At 34.6% G+C, this 16,844-nt stretch overlaps 1 pseudogene across 1 annotated transcript in view; it reads left to right on the top strand.

The window, feature by feature from the left end:
• Nucleotides 1-501: 501 nt before the first annotated feature.
• The window catches only part of LOC309625806 (hsc70-interacting protein pseudogene), a 52,519-nt pseudogene continuing 36,176 nt past the window's right edge, over nucleotides 502-16,844 (top strand). The window contains exon 1 of the transcript in view: nucleotides 502-16,844. This exon is cut by the window's right edge and continues 36,176 nt beyond it. The product of the transcript in view is annotated as a hsc70-interacting protein pseudogene (transcript).

Below are 16,844 nucleotides of genomic sequence, written 5' to 3'. Positions count from 1 at the left end.
CAAAATTTACAAGCAGCTCAATATCAAAAAAAAAAAAAACAACCCAATCCAAAAATGGGCAGAAGACCTAAACAGACATGTCTCCAAAGATGATATACAGATTGCCCACAAACACATGAAAGGATGCTCAACATCACTAATCATTAGAGAAATGCAAATCAAAACTACAATGAGGTATCACCTCACACCAGTCAGAATGGCCATCATCAAAAACTCTACAAATAATAAATGCTGGAGAGGTTGTGGAGAAAAGGGAACCCTCTTGCGCTGTTGGTGGGAATGTAAATTGATACAGCCACTGTGGAGAACAGTATGGAGGTTCCTTAAGAAACTAAAAATGGAATTACCGAATGACCCAGCAATCCCAGTACTGGGCATATACCCAGAGAAAACCATAATTCAAAAAGACACATGCACCCCAATGTTCATTGCAGCACTATTTACAATAGCCAGGTCATGGAAGCAATCTAAATGCCCATCAACAGATGAATGGATAAAGAAGTTGTGGTACATATATACAATGGAGTATTACTCAGCCATAAAAAGGAAGGAAATTGGGTCGTTTGTAGAGATGTGAATGGACGTAGAGACTGTCATACAGAGTGAAGTAAGTCAGAAAGAGAAAAAAATATATCATATATTAACACATATATGTGGAATCTAGAAAAATGGTACAGATGAACCAGTTTGCAAGGCAGAAATAGAGACACAGATGTAGAGAAGAAACGTATGGGAGGGGGGGAAAAGCGGGAGTGGGGGATGAATTCAGAGATTGGGATTGACTTACATACATTAATATGTATAAAATAGATAACAAATAAGAACCTGCTGTATAAAAAAATTAAATTTAATTAAATTTAAAAAAAGAAAATGAGGAACCTAAATTAAAAATAAATAAATAAATGTCTTTTATTTTCTGGACTTACTGTGTATTTTAGAAGAGTCTACACTAACCGAGTAGCTTTGACGAATTTGAAGCATCCATTTCAACTCTAGCAATACCAATTCTGTTAAAAGCAAATTAATGAAACTTCTTCCCTCATTCAGTCTTACATTTTCCTCACATGGTCCTCCATTAACTATCCTGCTCTTTACATCTCATTTGTTTCTTGTTTGTGGCTTACAATTATCTCTCCAGCTTGACCATTACAGGACTTCTTCTTTACTGACCCTTTGCAATTACCCTTGAGTACAATTCTGTTCTTGACGGGCATCTCGTTCTGTTTCCTTTCCCACCCCATGTGATTCTAAGTGTTCTCAGGAGCTCAGCCCAGGGTAAGGCAATCTGCTTAGCTAGCTCTTCTAATGCATGAACACTGGGTCTGGCAACAAAAGATAAAAAAGATAAAAAATGAACAGGGAAGAAAACATAAATCACGTGGTTTATTAAGGGTCAGGAATTACCTGCTCTGATGCAGGAAAACGTCTAGAAGGTGAAGGATTCAAGCGGTACGTAAAGTTGGACAGGAAGTTGAGAGATGTCAAGAGATAAGTGGTCTTCTATAAGAATATATGTAAGTGGAGGATCTAATTGTTACTTCCTTTGAACATTTACTGAACAACCACTGTAATGCATAGCTGCCATGAAGAAAAGAAAGTTTAATAAGGAAGTAAAATTACAGATCAAAGCAGAAGCTTCTAGTCTAGACTTTTTCAGGTCTGGTTTTGGATCTTTTAAAACTAATTTTACAGAATTAGTTCAGTACGATATCACTTATATGTGGAATCTAAAAAAGAAAACAAACTGCCCTTTACGCGGTCACGCTGAGCTAGCGCCTGGGCCTGGGATGGGACCGCAGCCTCCGTGCACCCGCCGCCTCCTGCTGCCTCCTGCCGCTTCCGGACCGTGGTCACCGGCAAAGTGAGCAAGCTTCGAGCCTTCGTGAAAATGTGCAAGCAGGACCCAAGTGTTCTGCACACCGAGGAAATGAGCTTCCTGAGGGAGTGGGTGGAGCGCATGGGGGTAAAATACCACCTGCTACTCATAAAACTAAATTGGAAGAAAATACCAAGGAAGAAAAAACAGAAAGTAAGAAGGCGGAGGAAAACATAAAGACAGACGAACCATCAAGTGAGGAAAGTGATCTAGAAATTGACAGTGAAGGTGTGCTTGAACCAGGCACTGATGCCCCTCAAGAAATGAGAGATGAAAATGTAGAGATAACTGAGGAGATGATGGATCAGGCAAATGATAAAAACGTGGCTGCCACTGATGCCCTAAATGTTGGTGAACTACAGAAAGCCATTGACTCGTTCACAGATGCCATCAAGCGAAATCCTCGTTTGGTCATTCTGTATGCCAAGAGAGCAACTGTCTTCATCAAAGTACAGAAGCCAAATGCTGCCATCCGAGACTGTGACAGAGCTATTGAAATAAATCCTGATTCTGTTCAGCCATACAAGTGACGAGGGAAAGCACACAGACTTTTGGGCCGTTGGGAAGAAGCTGCCCATGATCTTGCCCTTGCCTGTAAGCTGGATTATGATGAAGACGCTAGTGCAATACTGAAAGAAATTCAACCAAGGGCCCAGAAAATTGCTGAACGTCGGAGAAAGTATGAGCAAAAACGTGAAGAGAGAGAGATCCAAGAAAGAACAGAAAGGGTCAAGAATGCTTGGGAAGAACATGAGAGAGCCCAGAGGGAGGAAGAAGCCAGACGACAATCAGGAGCTCAGTATGGCTCTTTTCCAGGTGGCTTTGCTGGCGGAATGCCTGGTAATTTTCCTGGAGGAATGCCTAGAATGGGAGGGGGCAGGCCTGGAATGGCAGGAATGCCTGGGCTCAATGAAATTCTTACTGATCCAGAGGTTCTTGCAGGCATGCAGGATCCAGCAGTTATGGTGGCCTTCCAGGATGTGGCTCAGAACCTGGCAAATATGTCAAAATATCAGAGCAACCCAAAGGTTATGAATCTCATCAGTAAGTTGTTGGCCAAATTTGGAAGTCAAGCATAATGCCCTTCTGACAAATAAAGCCCCTGCTGAAGGAAAAGCAACTTAGATCACCTAATGGATGTCATAATAATACAAACCAGTGTACCTCTGACCTTCTCATGAAGAAAGCTGGGGTGCTTTGAAGATAATCCGTACCCCTCTGCCCCAAATGCAGCTGAAACATTTTACAGTGGTTTGCCATTGGGGTATTCATTCAGATAATGTTTTCTTACTAGAAATTACAAACTTTAAACAACTTTTAAACCTTAAAAATATTTAAAACAAATTAAAAGGGTGTGTTAATTCCTACATTTTTCTTTACTAATCATTTTGGTTTTTTCCTTTGAATTAATTAGTCAAGGAAGATGCTTCAGTATGGAAGATTTATTGTTCAAGTTTGAGTGAAATAAAGATTTATTAGTGGGAGGCAAATGTAACATTTAAATAGATAAAGTTTGAGTTGGATATATGGTCACTGAGGCATTTTGATTTATCTTTCTAATTGCTTTATTATTGTTATGTTTAATGATTTGCTTCCATGAAACTATTGGGACCACCAGTATTGCAGTAGGACCTGGGTAGGGACTGGAAGAACTTGGCAGGGCAGCAGTAATCTTACTGCATTTTATATAATGTGTACCCTTGTGCAGATGCATTTAAATCTTACACTGTGGTGAAGGGATGATTTTTACACTGTTGCAGTAAAATCGGATTACTTAGCTCTGTTCTTGTCTGATATCTAAAATAAATGTTTCATATTCCCACATATGGGAAATAAGGGAAAACTTTTCTTTTTGTATTTCTATGTTTAAAATGTTCTTTTCAGATCAGAAGATGCCCAACTCTTTGTCTGCTTTCTACTTGTTTTCACATTTTTTTTCCTCTTACTCTTCTTGGGCTAAAGATGATGCTTCTTCACTAGGATCATCACTGCTATCATCATTCACAGCATAATTATGCAAGCATATTTAATGCTGGGTTTAATTTAATATGTACAAATAGTGGCTATGTAGGGTAATCCCCATAATAGCTGTAGTTTCTTACTTGGCCAAGAGATTTCATATTTAATTGTTAGATTTCCTCTTTGGTGAAATCTTAACATACCAAAAGATGTTGGAAGAAGGGATTCCCTTTGGTATTTGGTCTCCTACTTAGGAAATACCTATTGCGGTTAGAGTTTATCTTGTAGTATTAATTTTTGGAGAAGTTTGAATTAATTGATACACAAAGAGGGGAACCTAAATTCCTAATCCAGCATGAACTAAAAAATTTGATGAGATGAGATTCATGGTGTTTCTTCATTGTGGAGTTGTCAGCATTGTGAAAGATGCATTGTTCTATTCAGCACTTAAATACTGCAGCCACATCCCCACCTCTCCTTATTCCTTCCCTCTCCTCCAAGGATAAAGAAAATGATAAATTTTCTGTTGTACATCCAATTCTTATATTAAATGAGGCTAAGTCCAGGCACTGTACCAGAAATTGCTAGGTTTCTACTTATTATCTTTCAATGTAAAGTGCTAGTTTAAAAGCAATTTCAAGGGATGAGAGCCTCTGTACTTTGTTTATTTGAAGAATCAATGGTAGGAGCAGTGAAGTAAATTCCATGGAATACATTTCTGAAATCATAAGTAAGTCGATTCGAGTTTTTACACTTTGCTGTACACAAGCAAATAGAAATGCATCTGTTAAGTGAGAAAAAGCTGTATGCTGATTGAGCATGCTTTTTAAACCCTTTAAAAATACTCAGCATTAAAACTTGAGTTTGAGCTTGCTGGTGTTCTTTTTGTTAATATGTGTTCTCCTCAAAATTTCCAGTGTGTGCTGTAATTCAGGACCAGCTGCTTCTGGATTTTTCATTTGATTTACACATTACCTAAGTACCTTCTAACATTGCACATATTACCATAAGCGGGTAAAAGTAAAATTGGTCTGAAAATGTATCCTGTGCTTTTTAGACTTTTAAGTTAATACAAAGCACGTCTTCAAACAAAAAAAAGAAAGAAAGAAAACAAACTAATGAATATAACAAAAAAGAATCAGACTCACAGATATAGAGAACAAATTAGTGGTTACCAGTGGGGAAAAGGATGGGAGGAGGGGCAAGATAGGGGTAGGGGATTAAGAGATACAAAATACTACATATAAAATAAATAAGCTACAAGGATCTATTGTACAATATAGTGACTATAACCAATATTTTATGATAACTATAAATGAAGTATAACCTTTAAAAATTGTGAATCACTATGTTGTACACCTGAAACTTACATAATATTGTACATCAACTATACCTCAATTAAAAAAACAAATTTCCAGGACTTCCCTGGCAGTCCAGTGGTTAATACTCCGTGCTTCCACTGCAGGGGGCATGGGTTTGATCTCTGGTTGGGAACTGAGATCCCACATGCCTCGTGGTGTGGCCAAAAAAACAAACAAACAAATTTTGCAAAATTAGTTCGGTTCAACATATTTATTGAACATAAAGTAAAATTATGTTTGTTATTTTTGCATGATAGGGAATCTACTCTGTGTTGTGTTATTTGTGTATTTCTTTTATTATTCTTGATTATGTGCACAAGAGTATATGCAGACTATTTCTTCAGTGAGCACAGAGATCCCTCAGTGATCTATTTCATTTAATAAGCTCTTGTCTAGTACTTGCTATGTGTCAGGCACTTTTTTAAGCGCTTTACCAATGTTAACTTATGAAATCTTGTGACTTCATGTAAATTTATTTTTCCTGGTAACTTATGTGAGGATCCTAAACAGTGACTCTCCTGGAACATTCCTGTTAATAAATTTATTTAATAAACCAAACATACTAAGAATAAATACATTTAAGTAGTAATCAAATGCTACCATGACGAACATATTGATATCTATATTTGCAGTCTGATCTCTCTTAACACAAAAAGGACACATATGAGTAGATTCACCTATTCATTTATTCATGTATGTATGCATATCTCCTTTTATTCAATACACTTTTACTGAGTATTGCTGTGTAAAAGCAACATGTTCAGTGATTAAAAAAAAAAAGAGTTATGAATAGGATCACTTCATATTCAAGAAGTTTATATACTGGGGGCAGTATGTTGGGGCAAAGAATACAGATAAGACAAGAAAGTAAATATGTACACAGGATATATGTAAGCTTGAAAAAAAAGTTCTATAATAAACATAAAAACAATGCCCAGGGTGGACTGTGTAAAACTAGAGATGGGAGCATTTAAGCTGAATATGTGCCATTTTAGTGATGGAAGTCCTTACTATGACACAGGCCAAGAGGGTGTAGAAATATGGATGGACTTCAGCTGGATCAAAATTTTCCTGGGCTACAGTGATGTGTTAACAATTGTTAGGGGAAAATCATTTGCTAAACTATCGAGAAAATGCAGCCTCTCCAGTAAAAGGAAATTTTTCTACTAGTTTCCAGTGGTAAAATGGTCTACCGGTTCTACATTTTTTGTTTGTTTTACTGTTTCTGAATTTTGATTGCTGTAAGAACTAGAAATATCTTTCATCTCCAGCTGGCAATAAAGCTCTACTCCATTTTCCAAGTTGGACTGCTATAATATTCCTTAATGAGTCTACCATAGCTCACTCTCCAGAGCCTCCAACTGGATCAAAAAATAATCCTTAGCCAAAGGAGCAGCAAAACACCACTCTTTCTCCAGATCCTGACGCAATGCTTTTTTCAATAGTTACTACTTGATTTCTGTTCCAACTAAGAGGTGTCTTGACAGATTAAATAAAAGATGAGCCTTGAAAACTCATGAACCTTGTTTCCTTATCTCTACTTTATGATAATAAAAAGATTAATTCTGTTCTCAGAGAGGGAAAAAATTCGAAGGTTCCCCAATTTTTGCCTGGTATAATCAGATAACAGCAATCAGATTTTTTACAGGTGACATCATGTAAAGTCTTTTCAGACTACAGCAATATTTGCTGGTCTAAAATATTAAAACTACTAATTAATGAATTTTTGAATGAGGAAGTAGTAAGTGATCAGCTGAATTGCAAGCTCTGAAATTTTGTAACATCTGCTACTCTTGAAACAATAATATACGAATGAAAATTTCTTCTATACTTTTGGAAATGTTGTCAATTTTGCATTACATACAAGCAGATTCCATGCAAACATCTTAATAAATGTCTCATGAAAAGCTAGTTAAGATAGGTAATGATAGCCTCATTTAAAGAAAAACATAAGACAGTGTTTGGATTTACCTGTGTTTATCAAAACTGATTGAATATTTTCCATGTAGTTAATGACTGTAGAAGAAATTAACTCACACATTCATTGTGTATAACTGTACTTATTTTCCTTATTCAATACAAAAGCCTGTTGTCAAATTATGCTGTTTGTAGCACCTATGGCAGCTAACTGGGTACAGAGAGAGGAGGTCAGAAATATCAGATAAAAGCTGGCTGTTGATATGGACATGACATCTTATTTTGGAGCAGTACAATTTATGCTGTCTGATATTTTCAAGAATTTTCTATGCATTTTTCTTCCATATGAAGGGAGAAATTATATAGAAACTATGATTGTTTGTGGTGTTTTGAAACAATAAAGAAGTTATGAAGGGAATGATTTTACATTTTTGACACATTAAACCAAATATAGAAGACAAACGTGCCAAAGGTCACCTCAACAATATTACAGACTCTTGCAATCTGATTCTTTAAACCAAGCCTAGCAAAGCACAAGTTATTTACTAGAAAACAAAACTAAACCAAAAACAAAAAAAAACTCCAATCAACCTGAATTTCACCAGAAATTTGTAGGGCTAATGTGACACGAACTTCAAGTTGTCCATGAATGGTCAGTTGAGAAGGACACTTGCATTGAACACATTTGCAATTTTAGTCCAGCTCTTCATAGCTTTTGAAATTTCAAACTTACTCATACAGATACAGCACATTAGCTGTAGCCAAACTGAATAAACACATTCTAAGTGTTTTAAATCAGTACTTAAAACAATTTTCAATTTTGGGTTATAAGGGATGAAAATTCCCTGATGCACATTGCTTAAAAACTTCTCCTGGTTGGTTTCATTTTTTTGTGTGTTTAATTTAGCCAGCTTATTTTCTTCAGATTTATTTTCACCAATTACATAGCAGTCAATCAAATATATGATTCATGCCATTGAAGTTTTCAAAGTTACATAACTACTAATCAATAGGCTAAAATATTATGCCTCATTCTCATACCCACTGGGTAAATGGTGGATTAGAGAAGATTTTTTAACAAAGAAACAGAGAGAGATAAAAAGAGAAATAAGAGTGTGCCACAGTTCCAAGATCTTTATGGACAAGTTAAATTAATCCATGTATTGAAAAGAGGCTTGGCAATAATTTGTCAGGGCCCATGTATGTAGTAAAGCAGTAAACCAGAGGCAGAATTGAGATTCAGGAGGGATATCACATTTTTTATTAGACATTTGCAATATTTTGGTAATCATTTACCTTGAAAGCCTTGGTGGGAGTCAAGATCATCTCTCCTCAGAAAAGCTGAACATTCTGGCTTTCCCAGCTAGGGTATGGTCCTGTGACCCAGCTCCACAAACCACACGATCTAGACTTGAATTTGGACTATGTGTCTCTCTCTCTCTCTCTTTCTCATGACTGTGGTGGCAATTTCTACAAGGCCAAGCTCCCTGTGCAGAAGGTTTTGTGATTTATTTTTTAGCTAGGAGCTCACATTCCTTGAATCTTTGTGGGAATAATTTGAGGCCTGGGTAAAGGATGTGTTCCTCTGAGAGGATACAACACAGACTGTTTTCACAGGCAAAAACTTGGTAATAACACTCTGGGAACTGCCGAGAAATCAATTTGACAAGTCCATTAAATAGTGCCTTAAATAGGCTTGTATTTAAAGAGCCATTAGCATGTCTTTTTGGCACGTGTGGTGCTAGCTGGTGAACATTATTAAAGGTATAGAATTAGGCTTGTTTAATAGTATTCAGAGGTGAGAATGAAAAATATTGGGCAAAGGGGAACTATAGTTGCCAGTATGCACTTTCTGATTTTTAATGACATTTGATGTCTAGCTGAAGTCTTTTGCTACTCTTTTTTTTTTAGAAAGTACTCGAACTGTGTGTTGTTGTTTTTTTTTTTTTAATTTATTTTAATTTATTTATTTTTGGCTGTGATGGGTCTTCGTTTCTGTGCCAGGGCTTTCTCTAGTTGCAGCGAGCGGGGGCCACTCTTCATCGCGGTGCGCGGGCCTCTCACTATCGTGGCCTCTCCACTTGCGGAGCACAGGCTTCAGACGCGCAGGCTCAGTAGTTGTGGCTCACGGGCCTAGTTGCTCCGCGGCATGTGGGATCTTCCCAGACCAGGGCTTGAACCCGTGTCCCCTGCATTAGCAGGCAGATTCTCAACCACTGCACCACCAGGGAAGCCCCTTTTGCTACTTTTAATAGTACTTTTTTCCTTCAGTGTGACTTTTCAGATTGAAGCAAATGTAATCTCTAATTGAAGGTATTTGGATATAGATTGTGATTCAGAAACCATAAATTCAAGTTTCATCCTTTTTTGAGAAACACATTTTTGGTTCTTATCTTTTGGTGAAAATATATAAGAATGTATTGTGGATATTTGCTTATGAATGGAATTGCTGGGTCATACTGTATCTTTATACAAAAGCTTTCCAAAATAGTTGTACTAATTTACATCCCAGGCAGTCTATGATAACCCAGGCATACCACATCTTTATCAACTTGTCAATCTTTTTAATTTTAGCCATTCTGATAAGTAGTAGTGTCTCACTGTGATTATAATTTGCATTTCCCTGATGAGCTTGAGAACCCTTAATATGTTTATGGTCTTTTGGATAACTTCACTTGTAAAGTGCTTATTCATTTCTTTTGCCTATTTTTCACTGGGCTATCAGTATCTTTTATTGATTTGGTGGGAGCTCTTTATGTATATTGGATACACGTTTTCTGTTGATTATATGTACTATGTAAAATTTCCACTGTTTTATGACTTGATTGTGATCAACAAAATTTTTAATTTTATTTTAGTAAATTGTTTGACACAGATTTTAAGCTCAGAAGTTTTTATGTTAGTATTTAAGAAATCTTTGTCTACCCCTGAAATCTTGAATATATTCTCTCACAATCTGTCAACTGATTTTGGGTAGGCCATAATGGAGAAGTAAAGATTCATTTTATTTCACACATATATCCCATTGACCCAGGACCATTTTTTGAATAAAACTGACATATCTATACTGCTCTTCAGTGCTGTTTTTATGTTAAATAAAGTATTGTTTAATGCCCTTTTTGTTCTGTTCTATTACTATATTTGTACCAATACCACAATGTCCTAATTTTTGGAGTGTTGTAATAAACCTTTTATCTGTTACTGTAAGTACTCCAATTTTTTCTATAAGATTGTCTTTGCATTTGTATATACATTTTAGAATCACCTTCTCAATTATTGACAAAACCACCTTATGAATTTTAGTGGGGATTGTTTTGAATCTGTAGATCAATTTTGGTAGAATACACATCTTCATAATATTGATTCTTCCAATAATTAGCACGTTAAATTTTGATTGATTTGAGTCTTTTTAATTTATCTCAGTAGTATTATATAATTTTCTAGATAAAAATCTCACATCTTTTGTTAGAGTTATTACAGGATATTTGTTATTTTCTCAGGCCATTGTGAATTAAACATATATTTTAAATGTTTTTTCTAAATGGTTGCTCTCAATGTAGAGGAAAACAATTGATTTTTCTGGTAGAGTTATGCAAGCCAGTGATATTCTAAGACTCAGATATTAACTCTAATAGTTTATCCTTAGATTTTTTTTGGACTTTTCTATAAATACAATCAGGTCATCTTCTAAAAACAAAAATTAGAAGCTTAATTATTTTTCCTGCTCTTACACATTTATTTTTCTTGTCTAATTGTACTAGTTAGGATCTTCAATGCAAAGCTGAATAAAAATGGTGGTGACCAGTATTTCTATATAGTTTCTGATTTCAGAGATATGATACAATATCTAAACATGAAATATAATATTTGTGTAGCATTTTTGTAGATACAATAGGGGAGCAAAACTTGCCAACCAAAAAATGCCTCTTTGGCATGTGGAGTACTTCAAGCTGAAATCAATCAAGGAAGACTCAGAAAGAAACTTTGACCTTCCCCCTAACATCTAAAAGAATGTAAATAGAGGACCTGTGTCAGGAAGGGAGCTATCATCACAGATAACAATAGTATGTAGTATGAACTGGGTGTGTAGACAGGGAGGAATCTAGCAAAGTCTGTTAAAATTCCTCTCTGTGTCCCATTGTCTCTGCATGGTCCAGCAAACATTTGTTTACCAAACATTTGCTTTTCCCTCTCCATGTCAACTGTCTTCCTCCATTTTGAAGTCACAAACCACTACTCCTGACATCTTCTTTTGTCTTTAGTTGAAGATGACATTTCAGGTGAGTGCTTTGGCCATTTTGACAAGTTACTCAGTTTTTCTGTGTCTCTCAAGTATACATGTTATTAAACTGTTTGATTTTTCTTCTTTTAATCTGTCTTATGTTGGCCAGAAGAACATAGAAGGGCAGAGAAAATTTTCTTCCTCCCTGACTACGCCCTTTTTCAGACTAAGAACATTCCCTTCTAGTTCCTAGATTGCTAAAAGCTTTTATTATGAAAAAGTATTGAATTACATCGTTATTTTTCTGCTTCTATTAGGATAATCATATACTTTTGCTTATTCACTAATGTGGTAAATTAATAGATTTTTTTAAATGTTAAACCAATGTTGCTTTATTAGAATAAATTTTACATTTCTGTAATGTATTATACTTTTATATAGTGCTGGATTTGGTTTGCTAAGATTTTGCTTAGAATTTTTATATCTATGTTTGTGAGAGAGATAAATTATCCATATTTATAATCTTTCAAATTTTGATGTCAAGGTAATCTGATTTAGTAAAATAAGTTGGGAAGTGTTTACTTTTCTTCATCTTACTTTCTAGGATATTTTGGGTAAATTGTATTTATATATTATTTAGTGTTTGAAATATTTCACCAGTGGCTTGGAGTTTTTGTTGGGAAGTTTTTAAATTAAGGATTTGAGTGCTTCAATGGAGTTGATACTCTATTTTTTTCATGTCAGTTATGGTAAATCTTACATTTTCTAGATATCTGTCAAGTTCACACAAATTTTCAAAATCTTTGGCTTAAAGACATTTATAACATTCTATTATTATCTATGTAATGCCAATAAAATTTGCAATGATACCACTTTTTTATTCATTATATTGATTATGTAGGCTTTTGTCTGGGTTTACAAAATGTGTTAATCTGAGCTTAACTGATAAAGAATATACTCTGTGTGATTTTAGTGCTTTGATATTTATTGCTACTTACTTTATGGTACAGAATATCATCAAATTTAATATATGCATATATCCCATTTATACTCAAAAAGAATGTGTAATCTTCAATATATGGAAACTATTTTAATATTCAATATCTTTATTGATTGTGTGCCTACGTGACTCACATAAAGATGTTTTAAAATTTCTAACCTTAATTGTAGATTTTTCTATTTCTCCTTTTCTCTTTTTTATATATGGTAAAGTTATAATTAGGTACATATATATCCAGATTGTTCTTTTCATCATTTTGAATCGTCATAAGGACGTATGGAAACATAGAAGAGAATCTGAAGAAAAATTCAAGCAATACAAGAAAAGAGGCAATTTCATTGCAATATATGGTAAAGGATTTTGAGCAATTTCTTAGATGGGAAGATGGAAGATGGGAGGTCTGTATCAGAACCTTACTATGTATAGAACATCCATAATTATGCAACTGTTTTCGGCATAGCAGGTTACATATAGATTCTATTCCATAGTGTTTGTTAGTGTAGTCATTTACAAATAATCATATCACTACCTTCATAAGTTAAAAATTAATGAACCAAACCAGGTTTATGGGGTTAAGGCAGAAAGGAACTACTATGTTTGAAAAATATCATTTTGTGTGATTGCTATACACTAAAAACAAAAAGAACTATATGCAAATGCAATAACACCAATGTGATATGCACTAACATTTATCACCTTATTTTTTACAGATGGTAAAAGCATAACTTAATTTTGAGGTATGAGAAGCAAATTATAACTCTTGACAAGAGAAGAAGTTGTTTAGAATACTTCAATTAGAAATTGAGTGACGAAGCCAAAAAAAGTATCCACTGGATTTGACAAAGGTCACTGATGATATTGGCAAGAATTATTTCAGTGGAGGAGTGGGAGAAAAGTACACTCACATCTGAAGTGAGAATAACAGATGCAGAAATGGAAACCATGAGATGAGTCAAGAGGCTCAAGAAACTTGAGAATGAAATGAAGGAGAAAGGTAGTGTAGAAACTAGAGAGTGACACAGAGTTAAGGGAAAATTTTGCATTTTCTCTCTAATTGGGGGGCCCAATTTTATATATATATATATATATATATATATATATATATATATATATATATATATATATATACACACACACACACACACATATACATATATATGTATATATATATGTATATGTATATATAGGAGAATAAATCAATATAGTAGTTAAAGGGGGGAAAGGGAATAAACTGATGAAGCCAAATCACTTATCACTGAGAAGACACCAGGAGAGAAGTGAGTAAAGAAGGGTAGATATGGATATTGTTTCTAAATTTGGGGGTCTAGTAATGGGCCAAGCAGGAGATAAGAAAGTTCCCATCAGATTGCCCCACTCTTCTTGGTTCAGGAAGGAAAATGGTCATCCACTAAAAGGAAAAAAGAAAATAGACATGAAAAGGCCCTGAGGATGGTTACTAATGTTTGAAATACCTGTTGAGAAAACAGAGGATTAAACTGAATAAAGATGAAGGCAAGAATTCCCATGCAATACTGAAGGTCCAAGTGAGGTTGAAATCCAGAATTCTAAAGAAAGTAGCAGTCTTCAAGACTATGTACCTTCCCCCAGCCATAGAGGATGTAAGAGTAGAAGTTAAATAAAATAAATGTGGAGGAGAAAGAACCATAGTTATGTATGTGTAGATATTTATTAAGTTGTGCAACTAGAATTTGTCCACTTTGTAGTTTATATGTAACACCTCAACATAGAAGGGTATTAAAAAAATAAAATAGTGAGTGGACCATTTCAGGTTCATTACAGTCTGGATTGGGTGGATGCTTTTGACTAGATTCTTACACTCACAGTAGCTTTGAGATTCTTTATCTTAGTACTTCTTGAATTTTAAGGAACAAGCAGTACACTGGGGATCATGCTAAGTCATAGACTCCAATTCAGTTGCTCTGAGGTGGAACTCGAGATTCTGCATTTCTAAGACTCCCAGATACTGCTGCTAGTCTGTGGGCCACACTGCTTATAATCCTATATGATACACAAGAATATTGGGTGAAAAATAATACAGTTTGTTAAATAAGTGCTTTTCCTACCTACTAAATGGTGTGATTGATTTTTTAACTTAAATTTATTTTGACTAATAGTGATGTATTATTTTCTTCTAGATATTTGGCATATTAGGTTACATGGCTATACATCAAAGGCAGCATTGACATTCACAGACATGTCACCCGTGTGTTGTTTATGAACAATGGTAGATGGTACTCCTAGGAGAGGTGATAATTCTGCCTCTTTTCACTTCTCCCCAGTCCCCACCCAGGATGTTAAACAGAACTAGCTTAAAACAATTGTTCAGGGGAACCAAAGTGGACCACGTCATAGATTTATTCTGGCATATAAAAGATCAATTTTATTAATAATTTATTTCTACAGCACATTTTTTTTCTTCATAAACTTGTGAAATGAGAGGGCAAGCCTTTTTTATGGAAACTTCTTCAACACAAAATCTCTCTGTCCCTGCCCCCACTTCCCTCCCACTCCCCCTTAAAGCTAAGGCCCAAAGACACTGAAGCCCTTTCTAGTTTATGTTGTATCTCTTCGATCAGGTGGAAAAGTTATAAACTGGGAGGTGTGCTTTAGTTATATGCAATTTTCTGAAGGATTTCAAATTTCAGTGATTTGTGAATGGGATAAACTAAAACTTGCATTTCACTCTCACTTTGGTTCAGGAAGTACATTTTCTGTTGATGAGTTTGTGAACATTCATATTTCACCTAAGATCCTAGTCAACATACAGAGATAATTGAAAATGGGCTAAAATTTTCTGTGCTTCTGAGTGGTAATAGTCTTAGTGGAGAATTTGTTACAAAACGAATGGCAATTTCAGCAGATATCCAAGTATTTAATAAACATTTCAGTATTACAAAAATATAAGGGAATTCTCAAATTTAGAAATGTAGAGTCATTTATTCTACTCATTTTAAAACACAACAGGAGGTATGGAGGCATTTAGGATTTAGGAAAATAGGTTTTGGAATCAATAACCTACAGGGCTTATTTTGATCTTAATAACAGTGGTTTATAGATCCTGTCATATCAAATAACCATAATAAACATCCATATAATGATGCTTGACATTGTGTGTTGAGAACATATATTACATTTTCTTATGTATATTGTTTTGTTGAGCTCTCTCAATAAAATTAGGTGGATACTTAGATTTTTATCTTATAGTCAGAAAACTAATCCAAAATGTAGCAGTGTCAGAGTTCAAACCCAGGTTTCTCTTAACCTAAAATTGATACATATTTCACTTTATCACATCCCCATACAATGAAGATTAGATTCTCAACTCAGGCATTCAAATTCTGATGTTTAAAAGGGACCTTAGAACATGAGCTTCTTAAAATATTTCTCCACTTTCGATAGGTAAAACTAGTATCTCCCTATTAATTCATTGTCATTAGTCACTGCGTGAACATGCTGATTTTCTTGTCTGCTGTAACATATTCAACCCCTACCAGAATATTTAAACAAGCAGGGTTATGTTTTAAATTTTCAATCAATGTGATCATTGTGATGCAGTTAACCAAAACCATGAGACCTAGTCATTGACGGCTCAATACTCTGATGACAGTGCAAATTCTGCCACAAAACTGCAATTGGGGCAATAGAACACAGGATATGATTCATATACACATGAAATGCCTTCAACCAGACTTTAAAAAATTCATGAAAAGTAATCATAGAAGGAACATCTCAGAAATTTCTTTATAAGTTTCTGTCGTCATCAAGTTAGCCATTGAAATTGTATTCCATAGTTGGAATAGTAAATCTCACTAGCAGATTTCTCATTCACTTGGGTTTACAAGGAAAAAAAAAAATCTATATTTGGAAAAGTTTTCATTGTATTTAATACAAATCAGAAAAATGTGCTTCCCTTTTAGAAGAGTATACTATTTAGGGTAAAAGACTAAAATAAGAAAAAAATATTCTAATGCACTGAATGCTTTGAGATATTTTAAATGGTCCCATAAAACAAATAACTTATTGACCAGAATTGATTTGAAGAAACTGTCCTAAAAAAAAACATACATACTACATGATGCATGGGTCTATATTTATCATTTGTTAATAGGTTAAGTACTATACATTTTGTTTTTTCTCTAAACTATCTTATATATTTCTTTATTCACATATAATTTAACATCCATTTATAGAAGCAAAATTACTAATACTTTATTCAGTTAAAAACAGAGTAGATTCTTTATTGCAAAAATATATTGTCAAACCATAATATCGCCCTTCCTTTTCAAAAGCAATATCCAACATTTACGTACTTAATTACTTTAATACCTTTAAATTTCAATTAATCTATAGTGTTCCATAATGCTAGCAGTGTACAACTTTGGATTGTTGAAGTGTTAGTGGATTAATTCATCTTTGCTCTTCTACTAACATAATTTTTTATTTTCTGAATCTATTTTCAAAATTTTGCTAAATATCAGACTTGGTCCA

Source organism: Balaenoptera borealis (assembly GCF_965194805.1).
Source record: "Balaenoptera borealis genome assembly, chromosome: 1".
Lineage (NCBI taxonomy): Eukaryota > Metazoa > Chordata > Mammalia > Artiodactyla > Balaenopteridae > Balaenoptera > Balaenoptera borealis.
This window is presented reverse-complemented; position numbering and strand designations above follow the sequence as displayed.